This window comes from Salmo salar, chromosome 08 (assembly GCF_965601325.2).
Source record: "Salmo salar chromosome 08, fSalSal1, whole genome shotgun sequence".
NCBI classification, from domain to species: Eukaryota; Metazoa; Chordata; class Actinopteri; order Salmoniformes; family Salmonidae; genus Salmo; species Salmo salar.
The window spans coordinates 30,614,378-30,621,361 of NC_138298.1; positions in this window are offsets into that span (position 1 = coordinate 30,614,378).

A 6,984-nucleotide genomic window follows, 5' to 3' on the forward strand; every position below is an offset into this window, starting at 1 on the left:
ATTACACTGAGATGTTAGTTTGGGGGAATGTTTTACTTTTACAATACTATCTTCAGCATATTGAATGATTTGGGACTACTTGATGATTTGAAGTGTGTCATGTTAATATGATCGAAGGAGGGATGGACTTCATCTTGTCTCTTTCCCTCTGTCTCCTGTATCTGAGTAGTCTGACATCAACCTACTGTTTAATGTTCCATGCTGGAGATCTGAGTCAGAGAGACAGGCGTGTGTGTGTGTGTGTGTGTGTGTGTGTGTGTGTGTGCACCTCTAGATATTCCTAGCTGTCAACCCATCTTCCATAATTACGCGGCAGACGCCTCAGTCTTTCCAACAAAACTCATTGATATTTCATAAACAACCTCTCTGCAACGCTGTTCTACATAACTAGGCCTGGAGAAGGAATACACATATGACAGTTAGTCTGTAGTTTCAGGCTGGGATGTAGTTTGTTGCATGTCACCCACAGTAACAATCCAACTGTGGTAAAGAATCATGATCTGATACAGGAAGGTATGGAAGACAGAGTGTCTGTCTGTCTGCCTGTCTGTCTGTCTGTCTGTCTGTCTGTCTGTCTGTCTGCCTGCCTGTCTGTCTGTCTGTCTGTCTCTCTGTCTGCCTCTCTGTCTGTCTGTCTGTCTGTCTGTCTGTCTGTCTGTCTGTCTGTCTGTCTGTCTGTCTGTCTGTCTGTCTGTCTGCCTGTCTGTCTGTCTGTCTGTCTGTCTGTCTGTCTGTCTGTCTGCCTCTCTGTCTGCCTCTCTGTCTGTCTGTCTGTCTGTCTGCCTGTCTGTCTGTCTGTCTGTCTGTCTGTCTGTCTGTCTGTCTGTCTGTCTGTCTGCCTCTCTGTCTGCCTCTCTGTCTGTCTGTCTGTCTGTCTGTCTGTCTGTCTGTCTGTCTGTCTGTCTGTCTGTCTGTCTGTCTGTCTGTCTGTCTGTCTGTCTGCCTCTCTGTCTGCCTCTCTGTCTGTCTGTCTGTCTGTCTGTCTGTCTGTCTGTCTGTCTGTCTGTCTGTGTCTGTCTGTCTGTCTGTCACTCTGTTTGTCTGTCTGTCTGTAGCACACACACACGCGGGTACACACACACCTTGTCACTGCTCTAGACATGTTTCTGACTGTCTGTGTTTCAGAGAGAGAGAGAGGGATTCTGAGCGAGCAGGTGTGGGTGGCAGCAGAGAAGTGATACTATTAGATGGTCCAGAAAGGCTGTCTTCAGGGTGAACAAGGTCAGTCTCATTTCAGAGTCACCGTCTGCAGTCTGCCTGGCTGCTGTGGTGACCTCCTCTCCAAGAGGTCTTTTCCAGGGCTTGAAAAATACATTTCTTTCCTCCATTCCTCTATTTTGCCTTTTGTGTGGATTGTGTGTGAAGTCTTTCGAGGTCCTGAAAATGTCATTTATTTATTTTGCAATCATTTATACTTTATTTCACATAACATTGATCCTATTGAGATAACATTTTATTTTGAAGGGAGGCCTGCGCTGTCCAGATATTGTCGGGAATTCCCTTATTTAACTCTTGTTTTAAGAGATCTTGAAATGTAAATGAAAAAGCATGTCATTAACCATCCAGGCCACTCCTTAGAAGATGTCCCTATTTCTACAACAACATCCAGACAATCCACGTCAAGAAGAAGGTAGGTTATATTGCGATAATGTACCGATCTGCTGACCTAACGGAGACAAGGTTTAAGAGGACGCGGCTGGTATGCAAGTCCTAATAATGAGCCAAATCATCATGTACTGTAAGTCCCCTCCAACGGCCCTCAAGTCTCTCCTTTAACTCTTCAGTTCAGTCCCAAATGCAACCTTATTTGCTATAGTGCCCGGTCAAATGAAGTGCATTGCATAGGGATTAGGGTACAGTATGGGATGTAGCCTCCGTCGGCCCAGCCGCGGGGGCGCTGATGTGATGCTAGTTGATGGCGAGCCGCTTGTACATGCAGGGTGAGACCAGACAGAACTGAAGCAGCACTTTGTACAGGCAGAGGAGGTCCGAGGATGAATGCACCGCTGATGATGGGAGACATTTGTGCAATACTTGTGGATGTAGACTGAGACAAAAGAAAGAAAGGGAAGAGAGAGAGGAAGGGAGAGACAGGGAGACAGGGGCAGAGAGAGGGGGAGAGAGAGGGGAGATAGAAAGGTAGATAGAAGGAATGGAGATATGGTAAATATGGAATTGAGGGGAAGATTTGAAGAAAGATAGGGGGAGAAACCCAGTGGGCATAAACTGGATGAATCAATGTTGTTTCCATATCTTTGTTCCTGTACACAAGAAAGCAAAGGTAACTGAACTAAATGACTATTGCCCCATAGCATTCACTTCCGTCATCATGAAGTGCTTTGAGAGGCTAGTTAAGGATCACATCACCTCTACCTTACCTGACATCCTAGACCCCCTTCAATTTGCTTACCGCCCCAAAAGATCCACAGACGATGCAATCGCACTGCACACTGCCCTAACCCATCTGGACAAGAGGAATACCGACGTCAGAATGCTGTTGATGGACTATAGCTCAGCCTTCAACACATATTACCCTCCAAGCTCATCTGAACCCCGCCCTGTGCAACCGGGTCCTGGACTTTCTGACGGGCCGCCCCAAGGTGGTGAAGGTAGGAAACAACACCTCCACTACGCTGATCCTCAACACAGGGGCCCCACAAGGGTGCGTGCCCTCCTTTACTCCCTGTTCACCCATGACTGCTTGGTCACGCACGTCTCCAACTCAATCATCAAATTTGCAGACGACACAACAGTAGTAGGCCTGATTACCAAGAATGATGAGACAGCCTACAGGGAGGAGGTGAGGGCCCTGGCAGAGTGGTGCCAGGAAAATAACGCCTCCCTCAACAACACGAAGGAGCTGATGGTGGACTTCAGGAGACAGCAGAGTGAGCACCCCCCTATCCACGTCAATGGGGCCGCAGCGGAGAAGGTGGAAGCTTAAAGTTCCTCGGCGTACACATCACTGACATTCTGAAATGTTCCACCCACATAGACAGTGTGGTGAAGAAGGCACAACAGCACCTCTTCAACATCAGGAGGCTGAAGAAATTTGACTTGGCCCCTAAGACATTACATTTTACATTTTAGTCATTTAGCAGACGCTCTTATCCAGAGCAATTTACAGTAGTGAATGCATACATTTCATACAATTTCTGTGCCAGGGTTGTGGGAATCGAACCCACAACCCTGGCGTTGCAAACACCATGCTCTACCAACTGAGCTACAGTTGGTAGACCCTCACAAACGTTTACAGATGCACAATTGAGAGCATCCTGTCAGGCTGTATCACCGCCTGGTACGACAATTGCACCGCCCTGCAACCGCAGGGCTCTCCAGAGGGTGATGCGGTCTGCCCAACGCATCACCGGGGGGGACACTGCCTGCCCTCCAGGACACCTACAGCACCCGAGGTCACAGGAAGGCCAAAAAGATCATCAAAGACATCAACAACCTGAGCCACTGCATGTTCACCCCGCTATTATCCAGAAGGAGAGGTCAGTACAGGTGCATCAAAGCTGGGACCGAGAGACTGAAAAACAGCCTCTTTATCAAGGCCATCAGACTGTTAAACAGCCATCACTAGCTGGCTACCACCTGGTTACTCAACCCTGCACCTTAGAGGCTGCTGCCCTATATACATAGACATGGAATCACTGGCCACATTAATAATGGAACACTAGGCACTTTAATAATGTTTACATACTGCTTTAATCATATGTATATACTGTATTCTATACTACTTTATAAACTGGGTGGTTTGAACCCTGAATACTGATTGGCTGACAGCCATGGTATATCAGACCGTATACCACAGGTATGACAAAACATTTGTTTTTCCTGCTATAATTACTTTGGTAACCAGTTTATAATAGCAATAAGGTACCTCGGGGGTTTGTGGTATATGGCCAATATACCATGGCTAAGGGCTGTATCCAGGCACTCCACGTTGCATCATGGCTAAGAACAGCCCTTAGCCATGGTATATTGGTCATATACCACAAACCCCCGAGGTGCCTTATTGCTTAAGAATTTTTGTGAATGCCACACCGACATTGCTCGTTCTAATATTTATATATTTTTTAATTATATTATTTAACTTTTAGATGTGTGTTTATTGTTGTGAATTGTTAGATACTACTGCACTATTGGAGCTAGGAACACAAGCATTTCACTACACCTGCAATAACATCTGCTAAATATGTGTACGTGACCAATAAAATAACATTTGATTTGATTTCACCTAAGAAATGAAATGTGATGATGTTGAATCAACGTGGAAAACTGATTGGATTTGCAAAAATTCTTCAAAGTAAGGGACTTTCGTAGTTTTTTTCACCCGACGTAGAGCCTAAATGCAATGACATGGTGACTTTTTGGGTGTTGTATTGTTTGTATATCGTTGTATTTTATATTTGTGCGACTGTCCTTGTCAGTGTATCAGTGTTTTGTTACTGGTCATGTTTTTATGTGGACCCCAGGAAGAGCCCTGCAGCTGCTGCTTCTGCAAAAGCTAATGGAGATTCAAATCAACCAATAAACAAAGCACCCTGTTGTTGTGACCTATGGGCGCGTTCCTGGCACAAGCCATCTTTTTAAACGGCTGGATCGGCATTTTAACTATTAGTTAACCACATCATATGTTATAGCAATCTGTCAGTTGATGACGAGGCACTGGTTGACGCGTGCAACGTTTGAGCAGCGGAACGCGACCGATTTACCAAGAGGGCACACTGGCATGCACTGGCACAGCTGGTTGTGTCACCCAGTATCAGCTGACAGGAGAACGGTGATTGTGGGATTTCCAGTCCATCGTGATCGCAAACGGGGTGAATTGCCTGACCTGTGGAGCAAATGTTTAACCCCGCGTCCGGAGTTCCTTACTAAATAAATACAGAGTGAAAGGGAATGAATGAGAAAAGGCAACGACAGAGAGAGAATCATTTGTGCTTCTGCGTTTGAGTTTAGTGAAGTTGTGACAGTTTACAAACGCTAAATGGATTTCCACTTCCATTGCACTCTCTAACAACGTATGCGATAGAGAGAGAGAGAGAGAGGGACAGAGAGAGGGGGGGTGCGCGCCAAAGGTACCTCCAGCGTCTGTCAGAAGAGTCGCAGCGTCCTCCTCGAGCAGAAGTTTGATCTCTGCGCGCAGAAGAAGGATTCTAATTCCACAAGTACGATGCGTCATCGGAAGTGTTTTGGATATGTATGTACCGCTGTTTACCTGTGGACGGCGTTCTGCTTTAAAGGTATATATATTTCGCATATTTTACGCAGAAAGAAACAACTGTCAGTGCATAGAAGTCTATTGAGAGATTAAAATTAAACACCCATCGGTATCGTGATGTGTTTACATCAATAACTGGTCATTCCATTTGCCTATGCCATTTGTGCACTATAAAATCAATACATAAACCCAATGAATAGGATACTTGTATATTATTTAATTGTATGGTAATACTTTTAAGGGAAATAAAATAATGGAACGTTATGAAAAAAAGTGGGAAAACAATGGTATTGACATGATCCAGAGATGTATCCCGAATTGCGAAACATGTAGAAGTGAGTAACACAGATGTTATCATAATGAAGGCTATCCATCTCACGACCTGTCGATTTAGAGCTGTCAAATCCTTCCTCGTTGGCGTGTGTGTGTACTCTCCGGCACCCTGACCTCCTTAATACTCCGGTAACATCTGGTGTGTGTGTGTGTGTGTGTGTCTGAAAGAGCTGGGGCGGGGAGGCACAGGCACGCGCTAAAACCAATATCCCGAGAGGGAGCAATATCCTAGATCTCAGCCAGAGCACGATCATCTGGCAGGACTGGATTGAGGAATCCATGCCAAGAGGTCCGGGATCGAGAGAGGGCGGTGAAACATTAAACACTATTTTATGTTTAGACCATCGGCTACATTTCGTTTTTCATGTAGGCCTTTTAATTGATCCATTTGGGTTCATTCGATTTATATTGATTTATTTTACACTCCATTCCCTACCTAGGCTGGGTCAGTCCCAAAATTAGCCCTATTCCCTCTGGTCTAAAGTAGTGCACTATATAGGGAATAAGGCTCTGGTCTAAAGTAATGCATTATATAGGGAATATGGTGCCATTTGGGACACATTAGGCACCTGAACATAATACTGATGAACAATTAATCAAATGACCACCAGGACTATTTGCATTTATGTTTTTTTTGCACTAGACTCTACCCACACACTCACTAGACTCTACCCACACACTCACTAGACTCTACCCACACACTCACTACACTCTACCCACACACTCACTAGACTCTACCCACACACTCACTAGACTCTACCCACACACTCACTAGACTCTACCCACACACTCACTAGATTCTACCCACACACTCACTAGACTCTACCCACACACTCACTAGACTCTACCCACACACTCACTAGACTCTACCCACACACTCACTAGACTCTACCCACACACTCACTAGACTCTACCCACACACTCACTAGACTCTACCCACACACTCGCTAGACTCTACCCACACACTCACTAGACTCTACCAACACACTCACTAGACTCTACCCACACACTCACTAGACTCTACCAACACACTCACTGGACTCTACCCACACACTCTCTAGACTCTACCCACACACTCACTGGACTCTACCCACACACTCACTAGACTCTACCCACACACTCACTGGACTCTACCCACACACTCACTGGACTCTACCCACACACTCACTGGACTCTACCCACACACTCACTAGACTCTACCCACACACTCACTAGACTCTACCCACACACTCACTGGACTCTACCCACACACTCTCTAGACTCTACCCACACACTCACTAGACTCTACCCACACACTTACTACACTCTACCCACACACTCACTAGACTCTACCCACACACTTACTACACTCTACCCACACACTCACTAGACTCTACCCACACACTCACTAGACTCTACCCACACACTCACTAGACTCTACC